This window comes from Vipera ursinii (assembly GCF_947247035.1).
Source record: "Vipera ursinii genome assembly, chromosome: 2".
In the NCBI taxonomy this organism is placed as follows: Eukaryota; Metazoa; Chordata; class Lepidosauria; order Squamata; family Viperidae; genus Vipera; species Vipera ursinii.
In genome coordinates this window covers 108399667-108414345 of record NC_139513.1, presented here as the reverse complement: position 1 = coordinate 108414345, position 14679 = coordinate 108399667, and the positions used below count along the sequence as shown (strand labels likewise).

The 14679-nt window shown below is 39.8% G+C and overlaps 1 protein-coding gene across 5 annotated transcripts in view; it reads right to left on the bottom strand.

Annotated features, from left to right (window-relative positions):
- ADGRL1 (adhesion G protein-coupled receptor L1) overlaps positions 1-14679 on the bottom strand; it is a 171213-nt gene that overhangs the window by 88374 nt on the left and 68160 nt on the right. The window lies entirely within an intron of this gene.

Below are 14679 nucleotides of genomic sequence, written 5' to 3'. Positions count from 1 at the left end.
TTTTTTTCCTCTTTCCCCCTCTTCATCTCCATCTTTCAGTTCTATCTGAAAATTCTTCTTGGATTAATTTAAAATATTTAATCTAAAATCCATCATCCCACTTTACATTATGAGTAGCAAAATAACTCCAGAAAGCAATAGTATAAGAAAGGCCTCCATCAACCTATCTGGTAGACAGAGGTATACTTTTTATACACATGCAGGCTTACCTAAATTATTATCCCTCAGGAACCATGTCTAATCTTCTTTTAAATCTACTTAAACAAGTGGCCATTAACACATCTTGGGTTAGTGACTGCACAACTTAATTATGTGGCAGGAATCTCCAATCAATTAGATTTATTGGTGAGTCTCAAAATCTACTATGTTGAGGTGTCAGGAAAAAATGCTCTGTTTTTTCCATACCATATAAATTGTGCTCCCAGTCTTAATTTCTCTAAAGTTACTCTCACTACGTAACTGAGGACTTTTAGCCACCATTAGGAAGGTATTTCTTCATTGTAGAATTACGTATGGTTTAGAAGACACTGTAAGTCATCTAGTCGAGCTCCTTACTAGATAACCTAAAGTACAGGAATCAGTTTAGATGTCTCTAACAAGTGATTATTCAGCCTCCATTTGAAATCTTCCAGCAAGAGGACTCTACTGTTGTAATTGGCAGACTGCCCACTACTTTTAATTTTAATTTTAATCTGATAGTCTTTGTCTTCCTCTTGATTTCAATAGAGAAGAGGCCTCCCACCTTTTGGATGTGGAAGCTGTATGACTATCTGAAGATTACTGTACTATCATACCACATTATTATTTTCTTTTTTGCAACCCAAACATTCCAGCTATTTTTACTGTTTCTCTTGACCTAAGTTTCTAGATTCTTTATCACACTCTTTATCTCTCCTCTGTGTCTCCAACATCATATCCTTTCGGAAGAGGAATAACACCAGAAAAAAGGATTGTAATCAGTATGCAGTCCAACCCAGACAGAATATAATCAAACAACTACTTTCTCTGATCTAAATATGAAGCTTTTGTTAATGCAGCGTGATATCACATTAGCTTTTTTATTTACTGCATCATATGGATTATTCATGTTCAAATACTGGTTGACTAGTACCTTTGGTTCCTTTTCATACACACACTGCTGTTAAATCTTCCCAGTTCTGAACCTGAGTAATGAAATTTTATTATACGGACACAGAACCTTAAACTTCCTACAATTGGATTTGGTCCAATGGTCGAACTTCTCAAGGTCATTTTGATATGCGTTTAAGGAACTAGCAGTTTCCCCAGCTCAGTGTCATCTGCAAATCTGATAAGAACCATTTCCTCTGGATTCCCCCCCCCCCCCATTTAAGTACAGTGGCAACTCATTGAACGTATGTCAGCATTTGATTTTTCTTTATTTCTTTTCTTACAGTTTCTCATATTTTTTCTTCTTGGCATTTTCCCCTCAAGTGCAGGGTCTACTTTTTTCAGATGAACAGAGTATTTATCCATTGGTTGCAATAGGAATTGATTGACCAACTTCTTGCTTGAACATGACACTGGGGACATTGTTGTCCACCAGGCTTTCAGATTTGAGATGGGACTTAGAGCACACAGTCTCCTGGTGTTTAGCCTCGTGCCTTAACCACTAGACCATTTTGATATTATCTTTTTCACTGATGCAATAGCTAAGGTTTTCTTTTCCTCCCTTTCTTCTGAAATCAAAGATAGCCCCGATCCCATTTTTATATAGGGATTTTATTTTTTTGCCCCATTTTATATTTACTTATACCAAACCTCACACACCATACAACTGCCCACTCATAGAGTTTAGAATGCAATTAAATTCAACAGTCTAGGTAGATCTTTCCATCCTGAATAATCAGAATTTTTACACAAATCTCACTGCTTTCCTTGATTCTAGATAACTTATGAACACCGAGTGTCTCTTCCATTTCCCCCATTCTGTTCTACAATAATTGCTTATGCAGATCAATGGAATAGTTTAATGAAGGAAAGGGGAAACAGCTCACAGAATAGGAGGGATGGTTTTCTGCCTCTCTGAAGCCTTCTAGGCATCATTAATGTCTGTGAGAGTCCTGAAACCTTCAGGTAGGATGCTGAGGGCATATGGAGGCTGAGTGGAGGGTGTCTCTGTCCACTCAGGAAACAATGAATTGCACTCTGTTCTCTCTGCTGTAGAACAGGTTTCTCTGTATTTCCATCAATCTTCCTTTTTCCATTTTTTCCACTATGCAGCTTCCCTACACTGTCATCTCTATTCCCCCCTTTCTCTTCTCTATTATTACTCCCCCCCCAAAATACCTTTTCTAGTCACAGTGCTAACCATTCTTTTTTCTCAATGGTACACACAAATTTTACATCTCACTAAGAAAAATGCACATACAGGCTGTTCAGTGGAATAAATCAGTTTTGGTGGGCATTGGAATTTAGAGGTCACTGCATGGTAACCTGGAGAATACCAAGGTCATGCTGAAATAATTGAAGTAGAAGTAGAAATACTTACTGCACCACACCAGTATAATATATAGAAGACAACAATTAAAAAAAATCCAGCATTTCATCCAGGAAGTTCCCATGCCTGAGGTTTTCCATCTCCTTAATCATTATGCCACATATTTGCATCATCATTGGTAGATAAAGATTCCCTTTCATAAAGTGCAGTGAATATAAGTGAGACAGAACTTTGATTAATGGACTTTTCAAGTTTCCAAGAAAATGGACCTCTAGAAGGCTTTATCTGTGCCATCTTAGTTTTAGAGAGATACTGAAGTGAAGCTTGGTTAATGCAGACCCAATAACCATCAGAAGAACATGTGATTGCTTTGCCTCTCAATGCACCAACATCTGAATTTGAACATACTATTAGAAAATCAGACTGGACACGGGTTCTGATCCAAAGCACCATTTAAACAGAAGATTTGATCAATGTAGGGTTGACCCACAGCCCTTGCTCACTCAAAGGAGGGTGTAAACATGGGATTAAGTATCTCTAACACAGAAAAACAATAACCCGCTCCTGAGCCTTAGTCCCCCCCTGCTGTTAGACAGATGCTGCACCACCTACTTACTACTCAATCGCAGTTCAGCTCTAACGGGGGTCTTAACTGAATTAAACACAATGGCTCTTTCTTCTCCTTGGCCACCTCCTGTGCTACGGCTCAGAACAGAATCCCCTTACAGTCTATGACCAAAGGAATGTCCACTCAGTAATGGAACAGTACACTATACTGTCAAAAAAAAACCAAACAAAACTACACCTCTTTCCATTGCCTTGTATGGGAATCGATTTGCATTCCCTGACTTGGAAGAGTAATAAAGTGTGTACTGAAGAAAGACTTTTGGAAGCTGATTCTAGGAAACCCTTAACAATAAAAGAGACAGCACATATTAGGAGTTCTCAGGACTTGTGGGTCCTATAAAGGAGATCCACAAGCCCAAAGCTCTTTCACATTCATTCGGAATGTTAGTTCTGCATATGAAAAAGGATACGCTTTGTTGGAGCGAAGCATAATAAATCACTGAATGTTTTCAATGAAGTCTACAAAACTTAACTAGCATTAGACTGCTGTTTCCAGTTTCTCTCACATCCTAAGCCCTCTGCTATTCTTCCTACTCTGTTCTTCCTATTAGTTCTTCCTACTGTGGCGGAAAGGTATTGCAATCCCTGTGGGAAACAGTGTTTGTTCCTGAGCACTGTAACTCTCCCCAGTTCACTAATGTGAAGGAGAATGCTGACAGCTACAGCACAAGGGAATGAGAAGATACAGATGTCCAAGTCTTGGCTTCAGTGCCTGGTTCCCTGGCACAGAGCCCGTGATTTCCCATAGAAGCTGAGGACACAACATGAGCGAGCAGTTGTAAATTTTCTCACAGAATAGGGTAGTAGGAGATGGGGTAAAATAGGACCATATACATCACAGCCAGGGAACGCTGTGTTCTGAGCAGGACACTCACAGCTGAGGCAAAATCACTTCCACTGGCATCTTCTGTGTGCCAGCATGGTGACTATTTAGAGTTTGGGTAGCCAAACTTGACTGATCTTTACAAAAGCTCAGCCATATTAGACTTGATTAGTACCTTGGGTAGGAAACCATCAGGAAATCTCAAGGCTATAATGTAGTCTGAGAAATAAAAAAAAAAGAATCTGGAAGAAGCCAATGACAAATTACTTCCTTATGGTTGAAACTACAAGCAGCTCAGGTTGACATAAGAGGGTTTTTATCTTAAACAGATGTTCCTCCAAACCCTATATTACCTACAGTTAATATGAAGAATAATTTACCTTCAAAGAAGGCTCTGCTACACAAAAGGAAAGATGTATGTACGCTTGACTTATTCAACAGATGCTGCTTTGTTATAAAATGTACTTGTGCAGGGCACCCCAAATTTCTTCACCCAACCCTGGTGGACATTCTGAATCTTGACACAGAATACTCATTCCACTGAAGCTCTATACCCAATCTTTTTTACTCTAATAAGATCAATAATGGGGTATTCACTTCTGTCAGAAGTTTAATCACAGCTAAATGCCATGTATCTCCGTGGTGTAATGTTTCTATGACGGAAGATGATCACACAAGCTAATTGAATAGTATAATACATATGCCACTGACCAAAGTCCCTGCTATCAATTTTTCCAAGGAAATAGCTGTCCCAAACTGCCAATATTTCATATTCTGATTTTTATTATCAGGCACCAGGTGGGGGTTAGCGCTCATCCCAAACAATAAATGTGACTGGTCACACTGATGATAAGGATTTACAACGTGCTTCAGGGAACTGTTGTGGTTTCAAAATGGATCCAGTGAAGAAAAGACTTATCCCACCAAGCAGCCTTAATGTCAGGCCAGTGAGTAAGGATGGTGCAAGAAAGCACCGTGGCTCAGACCTCTTTCCCTCTTTCTTTGCAGTGCCTGGCTCTTGACCAATTGTGTCAGCTCTTAATGATGGGAGAGATTATCCCTGCAGAGTCTTTCATGTTAATTTCCTGCTCTGCCAGGCAAACTGACTCACACCATCCCAGCTTAAGCTAGAGCTTTAACAAGCGGGCGGGAAATTGTTCCCCTGCCGGCCCTTTCTCGGAGCTGAGAGAAAGCTGTTCCTTTGCTGGGCCTCAAGTCTTTGTCCTTGAGTTTAGTGACTGGGCTTTCTGAAACACGACCAGGAACACACTTCCCCAGGCAGGGCAGTGTGCATTCAAGACACTTTCAGAAACCTCCCCTAATTATGGATTTATCAACTCTCCACAAGGCTGCTCTCTTGCTTGCACTCTCTTGGGAAAAGACACGGCTTCTTAAGAAACTGCCTAATTACATCTAAAACTGCCAAATTATTGCATTACCCCCAAGAGGGCTGCGATGTACATATCTCTGCAATGTACACCAGGGTGAGACAGCAGCCAGATGTAGGCCCAGAAGAGATGATTATGCAGGGGGAGCAAAAAGCCATTTGTCGTTGCGTGCTGAGCAGGTGCCGCATGATGCAGTGGTTGAACACTGGAGTGGAAGCAAAGACAACACAGCTTTTGCCCTTCACTTTCAATGTGTGGGTTTTATTTCTCTGTGCTCGTAAGCAGATCTTCTCTTTTAGCTTATTTAAACCGCACGTTTAAGAAATGGGTTCAAACCATAACCCATTCCTTTGTTGGTATAGGCAGCATCTGGAGGACAAACAGTTGACCTAGAATATAGCAGGTTCGTGTCCACCCAAATCATGACAAAAGTGCAACAGCATGTGAGGATCATCCCAGGAAGAAGTATGTTAATACAACTCTTTTATTTCCCAGACAGCAAAAAGTTCCTGGAATGAGAATTTTGTTTAGCATTGACCTCCCCTTCCTTGCTAGACCCATGGCTAAAGCAGCTGGATTCTGAATTCCCAGAACTAGAAATCAGATTCAGAAAGGAGGGACATCTTTTTTACATCTCTCATTAAACCTTGTGCCCTTTCAAGCTGGTGCCTCTTTATTTTATCTAACAGGCTTATGTAACCCTTCTGCAGACCACCACCTGGACTATTTGATAGATCATTTACCCCAATGTTGGCCATACAGCAAATATCTGATCTACAGTAGCTCTGTTTTCAATTTGGGGATGTGGAGGATGACGTTGACAAACAAAGCGTGTGCTGATGGGAAAAGGATTATGCAATGTGTAAAGAGGAGACCTACACTGAAAATGCCATGAAGAAGCTAAACAGGTCTTGCCCTAGTCATTGTTTAGAGAGAGAGAGAGAGAGATGCCCTATGAAAGGCAAGATATATGAAAAGCAGGGTGTATGTTTGCATGTAATATGTTAAAATTGTTCAGTAGCTTTAGTCAGAGCTGAGAAACCACATTCAACACTCCAAATAGCTATCCATGAAACCACTAGCCCAGCAAAGTCTCACTGCCGTTTTATATTGTAGTTTTAGTCACTCTTAAAAGAAAATCACTTCCTAGCAAGAAAAGATTCATATTCTACACCGGAAATGAACCACTATTCCAAACTGATGATCTGAAATACTATAACTTGGTGGTATTTATTAATTAGATATATTTAAAGTATACCACTTTGTAGCTTTAAAAACCCCACCAGGTTACGACAGTAATAAAATATATGTCAAAACCAAGACACAACATATATTTAATTCAGTAATTCTGAACAGAAAATGTCTCTACACACGGAATGCAGTATAGGAATTTGATGGCTCAAAAGATGATCTACTACCATAACTTAGCGGATAGGCTATACTTGTTTTAAAGCCAAACTTATGAGCATGATATCAATATCCTAATTATTACATGGGATTTCTGAAATAGCTGCCTTACATGCCTCTGGTTTGCGCTAATGCAAAAGGCACATTTCTTACAGAGCTTCTTTAAAAGTTGTCTAAAAAACCCCGCTCCCCTCCCAATTCTGCCAAGTTTGGCTAAGTAAAAGCATTTAACAATAACCCCAAAGGAGGTGCAAACAAGAGAGTCCAGGAGTGCTAACAGAGACCAGCACCAGTGGATTTATTGGCTGTCAAGAGGACTAGATTCCACTTCTAAATACAAAGGTGCCCTGGCAACTTCTGTCATTAAACTCCTTTCCCAACAGTGTATCCTGTGCTTTTATAAGCAGGACCACTGTTTTTATAAGTTCAAACAAAAGCCTTGTGAACAGAGAGCTGGCATTGGAATGAGGATCTCTCTACCTTCTATGGTCAGTAGCTGAAAAGTAGGAGTAAAACTTATTGGTTAAATAGAAGAAAAGATGCTGGGTATCCTTGGTGCTATATGTAACTATTTCTGCAGCCCATCCAGTTCAACTCCCTGCTTACCATAGAAACCAGGATCTTTTCAAGATTATTAGAGGAAAAAACAACAATTACATAGTGCTAAGGACCTGGTTGATAAGACATTAGGGCCACGTGAACTGAAGGGCAACCACAGGGGTTGTGTTGTGGGTGGTACAAGGGGCATGACTGCTGACTAGATAACAATATTTAGCACACAACTGAGTGGTCATTATCAGCCAAGAGGTAAAAGGTAAAGGTTCCCCCGCACATGCGTGCTAGTCATTTCCAACTCTAGGGGCCGGTGCTCATTTCCGTTTCAAAGCCGAAGAGCCAGCACTTGTCTGAGGATGTCTCCGTGGTCATGTGGCCGGCATGACTAGATGCCAAAGGTGCACGGAATGCTGTTACCTTCCCACCTTCCCTATTTTTCTACTTGCATTTTTAAGTGCTTTCGAACTGCTAGGTTGGCAGAAGCTGGGACGAGTAACAGGCGCTCACTCTGTTACATGGCACTCAGGATTCGACCCGACAAACTGCCGACCTTCTGATCGACAAGCTCAGCGTCCTAACCCACTGAGCCACCATGTCCCCAATCAGCCAAGAAGGATGTTGTAAACCAGAAGCACCCATGTGTTATGTGAATCCAACTACGTAAGCGTTTGTAGCTTAGCAGGTTTACTAGACAGCTGTGGCTTATGATGTATTGCTATGGCTTAGCATGGTCCAGGGGGCCAGGTGGAAACAGGATACATTATAGGTGCTGAAGAGCCCCAACATTATGAAACTTTGCACACTGCGGTGACATTTTGTGAGTGCTTCTGAATGTTCTCATCCCTTTTCATTAAGACTTGTAAAACTGCAGATCTTGCTGGAGGCTTGGTGTCACACAACTAGCCATATTGTAACATCTTAGTTGAGTTTAACCTTCCTCTTCAAAGCCAAATGTAAAGAAAAAATATAAGTTGGTTTTAGTCAGGCTAGCACGTTCGAAGTTTTAAATGTTGAAAGGAGCAAAAAAATTAAATAGCAATAGCACTTAGACTTATATACTGCTCCATAGTGCTTTAAGGCACTGAGTGGTTTACAAGGTCAGCATATTGCCCCCAACAATCAGAGATCTCAGAAGGATGGGTTAACCTTGAGATAGTCAGGATTGAACTCCTGGCTGTGGACAGAGTTTGCCTGCAATATTGCATTCTATCCATTGTACCACCACAGCTCTGGGTTTCTGCTTTAAAAAAAAAGATACAGGAAAGGACATTCACACAGCTCTCCATACACTGCTGATATGAATTATGAGATGGGTGGCATATAAAATATAATAATAATAATAATAATAATAATAATAATAATAATAATAATAATAACAACAACAACAACAACAACAACAACAACAGCAGCAGCTAAACTAATCCACTGGGCATTGTGCAAAAAATACGACTTGCTTGTGTCCGAAAAGTTGTGGGAACATAGGGTGGAAAACTTGTCGAGAATGAGAGGGTGAAGATCTTGTGGGACTTCCAAATACAGACAGATCGCCATTTGGAACACAACACGCCAGATATCGCAGTTGTAGAGAACCAAAGCGTACAGCTGATTGATATCGCTGTACCAGGAGATGCCAGAGTCGAACAAAAAGAACTGACAAAAATTATGAAATACCGACCTGCCCATCGAAACTGCGGGATTATGGATGAAACGTGTAACAGTGATACCCATTAAACCAGAAATATATATAAGAATAAACCATTATCTCAGTGTGGTCCTGGATAAAGGAAATTACTGAAAGATTAACTTTCCCTGAAAACTGATCATTTGGGAGAATTTGTTCCACATCTCCCCACTTCTTCCTCCCCCAAAGCACAAGGAGAAGCCTCTGCTCTTTTCAATTTTGTCAGGAAAACACACATTCCCTAAGTCAATCTCTTCTTTGCCTCAAGGCCTGGTTTATTCTTAAATGTGTGCTTCCTAGGAAATTACTTTATCAATATTACTATTTTCTTTCATCAGATGAGAGATTTATGTGACTTGTTTAATTTTATCTTAGCATGTGGTATGAACCTAGGCTTGCCTAATTACCAACCATGGCTCAGTGTAATGTATAAACCTAATATTAAACCTCACCATACACAGTTTTTTTTTAAAGTTTATTATGGATGATTCTGACTCCCTTAATGGTTTTAATGTTCTGAGTTAGATTGATGATTGTATTCTTTTAATGTAATGATTTGAATTCATTTTAGTACTTTAATAAACAAACAATTTAGTTTCCGAGCCTGCTTTATAGGAGAAGATAGTTGAATCTTATGCACAGTCACCAAGCAGCCAGACTTTTTCCCCCTGTTAATTGCATCTATAAAAGTGGAAAATGCAATATCCTTTTATACAAATATCTCAGCTGTTTCATTTTGTTGAAACTGTGCAAACAGAAGATATGGAACATTTATGTGTACCATAACATGTGTGAAATGAAATCTTTCATTCTAGCATACAGATCATATATATCTATGTTGGGTCTGATCTAGCAGATAGTACTTGGCAATTTATCACTTAACATGAGGTGTATAGCAATACTAGCAAAACTTGATGCTGGGAAACTTTGTCATACTTTTCACCACAGATGAGCTTATCAACTCCCCAAACAACCTCAGACTTTCTTTCTCTCTTTACCCATCATCCTGGGCAACCTTGCAGCCACTGCAGCTTTCCTGGGGCAATCAATAAATCCTAAGAATCTCCAGCTTTACATTCAAAAGCAAAGGCACTAGACCAATGTTTCTCAGCCTCAGGAACTTTAAGATGTGTGGACTTCAGTTCCCAGAATTCCCCAGCCAGCCATGGGGAATGGTTCCTATTTGGCCCCTATTCCAAAACTATTGTCACTAGACTCATCTTGGAAAATGACTTCTTTCCATGCACACGTAGGCTCTTTACCCAATAGGCCTGGATGTTTAATGTCTTAACACAAAAGGAGTTGATAACTTCAACCTTGTAAAATAACAACTAAAGAATTATTGGGTTGTTAAAGCATTAAAACAATTAATAACCACAATAAATATTTTTTCTGTTTGCAGAAATCAAATACCATATGGTTAATATGGTGTGTATCACGGAGAATAGATCTGTTTAGTTTGAACAGCAATTATTCTAAATAATTCAACTTGGAGCAAAACATCTGATGGAGATAATTTTCCTTTTCCTGGAAACACCACACATGGCTTAATTCTGAATATCAAGCCATAGCCTGATCGAATCGCCAGCTTTCAGATTTGCATATTACACTCTTTCCTCATAGGCAGCCCTTCCATTCAATGGGGGGGGGGAGGTTAGAAATTTCCATTTGTTTGCCATTTTGTTTAAACTTATAAAATCAGGCTTTGGTCTGCATAACAAACACAAACCATCACTTTTTTTATTCAAATTGCAAAAGCAACTGAAGTGCTGCTGGAGCCTTCGCTGTCAGTTCATTTACAAGTGTCAGAAAGGATAAAAAGGATCCTTGGCAGAAGTGGGCAGAACATTCACCAGAGCATCCTCGGTGAAGGCTACCAAGAATATACATTGTTTCATATTTAAACAAATTAAGTGTTTCTCAACCTTGGCAGCTTTCAGATAAATGGACTTCAACTTCCAGAATTCTCCAGCCGGCATGATTAATCCCCTGTTTCTCAACCCTGGCAGCTTTAACATACATGGGCTTCGAGTCCCCAAACATAGAAATTATGAAAATGGGTACCGATAGTTCTTGACTTATGGCCACAGTCAGGACCAAAACTTCTGTCACTAAGTGACAAAATCACTAAGTGAGCCATCACAGGACTGCCCATTTTTATGACCTTTTTATCATGGTCATTAAGCAAATCTCCATGGCTGTTAAAGTGAATCTGGCTTCCCCCATTGACTCTGCTTGTTAGACGTTGGCAGGGAATGTCACAAATACCAATCAATGTGACCCCAGGACACTGAAACCATCATAAGTGCATGCCAGTTGCCAAGTGCCTGGATTGCGATCATGTAGACTATGGGGGTTGCTACAATCGTTGGAAGTTCAAGGACCTGTCATAAATCACATTTTTTCCAATATCATTTCAAACTATTGCTAAACAAATGGTTGTAAATTGAGGCTACTTGTAATGATGGCAGGAGTTCTTTTCTCACCCTTAGCAGGAGAAAGAAGAAGAACATTTGTGGTTCAACAGCTCTTCTTTCCCTCAGAGCTGAAGAAGCTTCTTGGATGAGAAGTGAAATGTTTTCAAAGAAAAACAAAAAGGCCACTTATCTCTTGGGGGGGGGGCACCTTTGGGAGAACCCTGACCTGGATGACTGAGAATCTCCATAGACACTTCCTTCCTTGTTTTCCTTACTTTATGTTTTCAATTATGCTTACCCTCTTCTATATCCTCAACTTTCTGCTCAGAAAGAATAAGAGGGGAAATCCCTATTTGCCTTTATTTACTATTTACATTTGCTTCCTAAATGCATCAGGCTGTATCTGTGTACTTCCTGTCTTTGCTCTGAATATGCTGAGCTCTTTTAATCACCTTTATTTAATCCCTTAAAATCCCTTAATCATTTTTTTAAATGTCTCTAGATCTCCTCTCATTTGATTACCATTCTGCCTCCCTAAATTGGAAGTTCAGGCTATCCCAGAAACCAACTGATGTGTTGGATACAGTGTGTGCTTTGTCCCTGATGGATGAATACAGACACTTGTTTGATCCTTAGAGGGCTCTTCATGTTTTTAATCTCAGTACTGAACAATCACGGCAAAAATCTGAGTTTTCTCTTTTCGCTTGTTCCTTGAATAAAGATTATGCCCTATGAATAACTACTAACTGTTAAAGAGAAGGGGGATTAGCGTAATCAATTTGATCCAATAACAATATGAATTTTTTTTGCTGATTCTTACAGTGATATGAGACCTCAGAATAATTAAGTGACTAAAAACAACTTGAGATACAGCAACTTTTTTTCTAGCTCCCAAGGATCTCCTACATGAGAACCAATTCTGCCTTCTTATAATAACCATATTTTCCTCTTTCTCCTTCTTTGTCCTCTGCCATTTCTGCCTATTTTTCGCTTGAAGACCAGCATCCGCAGTCTATAGCAGTCCAGCCCCTGCTGCCATATGAAGAGCAAGAGACTGGGAGGAAGGCCGGCCCACAGGTGAGTGGGATGCTCTGGCCGTGGAGTGCAAAAGGCAGAGCTTTTTTTCTAACTGGATGCAACCTCTGTTCCTGGCGCACTTGATGGTTGAGCCTCTGAACTTGAGTGTCTGCCTGCCTGCCCTCTGGTCTGTCTATCATATTCTCCCTGTCATCATAGGCAGCAACTGGGCCAGGAAGAAATAGAAGATTGGGTGAGGTTGGATGAAGTTAGGCAGAGGGGATCCTGAAAAATGAGACAGGCAGAAACAAAGGGATATGTGCTTTCAAGTAACTAAAAGCCACCCCTGAAGCTTTTGAGTATAAATGAGATTCTGGGAAGACAGGCAGGCAAGCAGACCAGTAAGGCGGCTACTAGGGCAATAGAAGAATCCAATCCAGATTATAGCCCTGTCCAGTCTTGGACTCTTCTCCCAGACTTCCCTATTCTGGGGGCTTTTTTCCTCAGTTCCGGCACCTTTTTTGGATGGAACCGCAAGGCGGGTTGTATGACGTGTGTGAGTTCCGGCACCTTTTTTTTTTAATACAAAAAAGCACTGCCTATTCCTGATAACCTGGGCTGGGAAGACTCTGGGGCAGAGGCTATTTTGTGTTCTGCATTTGTTCACCGCCTAGCACAGCATGGCTTTAAGCCGAAGCAGGTCTGCTCTGTAATAGAAACAGTAATGTCACCATCATGCTGGGACTAATTCTCACTCCCTCTGACTCTATTTGCACAGGGCCACGCACAGATCAATAGAAGCCAATGCTTTTGCCGGCTGATAAATTATCCTCACACAGCTTAGAGCAACAGTCAAGGTGTAACCCTTTATCCACCTAGTGCGTTGATCTTAATCTGGATCCTGGTCTTCTAGCTTTTGTAAGGAGATAGGATTCAAACATTCAATTAGTTGTTCACAAGCATTGGGTTAGCGCAAGCTAGGTTCCCACTCCTCTTTAAATTTTATTGAGTTAATAGTAGAAACAATAACCAGCAGGTCAAAGCCTAATTCTTAGTCGGGCAATCAATAGCTGGGCAATCCAGGTTTACATTAAATCAAGGGCAAACTATATAGTGCGAGCTTAATCACCCCATTTTCTGTTTCCTTAACCTATTGTAATCTTCAATATTTCTCATTATTATTTGTATCACAAGGCTCACATATCATGAAGCGAACAGCCAGACTTCTGTCTTTTTATGATTTCCAAATTCCTCTGATGTGGCTCTTCTGGGTAAACCGGTACTCCAGAGATTCTGCATCACCCAAGAATCCATTATGACATTTTGTCAGCCAGCCAGGAGCAAAACTGAAATGCACAGATTTGTCGTCTTTGACAATTAAATGTCATGACTGCATGCATATCTGAACAGTAAGCTTACTGTGTCCATCCATGGTCCCTCTAGACTTATTTCTATTCCTATCTATGGAACTGTGTAGTGGGAAAGCAGCATAACCAGATATTCCAGTTCCATCAATCATAGCCCGATTCTGTCAGCCTACAGTTTGGGATCAACATCTGCAAGATGAGAGGTCTAACTAACTTAGCCTCAGATTCCATCTTCCACAACTCTATCTGGGTGCTTTTAAAGAAATTTTACACAATTTTTCATCATCATACCTAGAGTATACATATCATGAATTAGAAAGCAGCTTAGATTTATGAAAAATTTTAGAGATCTCCAACCTCCTCTACTTTCATTGTCTAAAGAAAATAAGTTCCCTTTAGCTTTCATCTGCATGCCCCACAAGGTATTGAACTCTACAATAAAATTGTTGCCCCTGATTCTTCAATTTTCTTTTGGAAGCAAACTGGAGTTCACATCTACTTGTCTACTAGTATATAGCTGATAGAGATGGAAATCTACATCTGCTAGAAAATGTGGTTTTTTTAAATGTTTTATTGATTTTCTAATTTTACATTTAAGTATTTAAAAAGCAACGTGGCGGCTGAATTAATCGATAATTCAATACCATACAAGTATCTTTAGTAGAAGTCTCAAACTATTACATTAAATATTTCCTGTCTTTTCCCCTTAGTATTTACTGTCTCATGTTTAAACTAATACAATTCTTATTATATCAATCAATAAAAATAACATTCTTACATTTATCAATAATTTTTAGCCTATACATATCCTGGTTATTTTAACATTCAGTCTTTATAGGCAATCAATGTCCTAATCAATTTTTCCCAATTTTTAGTTTCCCATTAATATTTAAATTTAACATTTAAAATTTCCAAATTTTAAATAACAGAAGTTCCCTT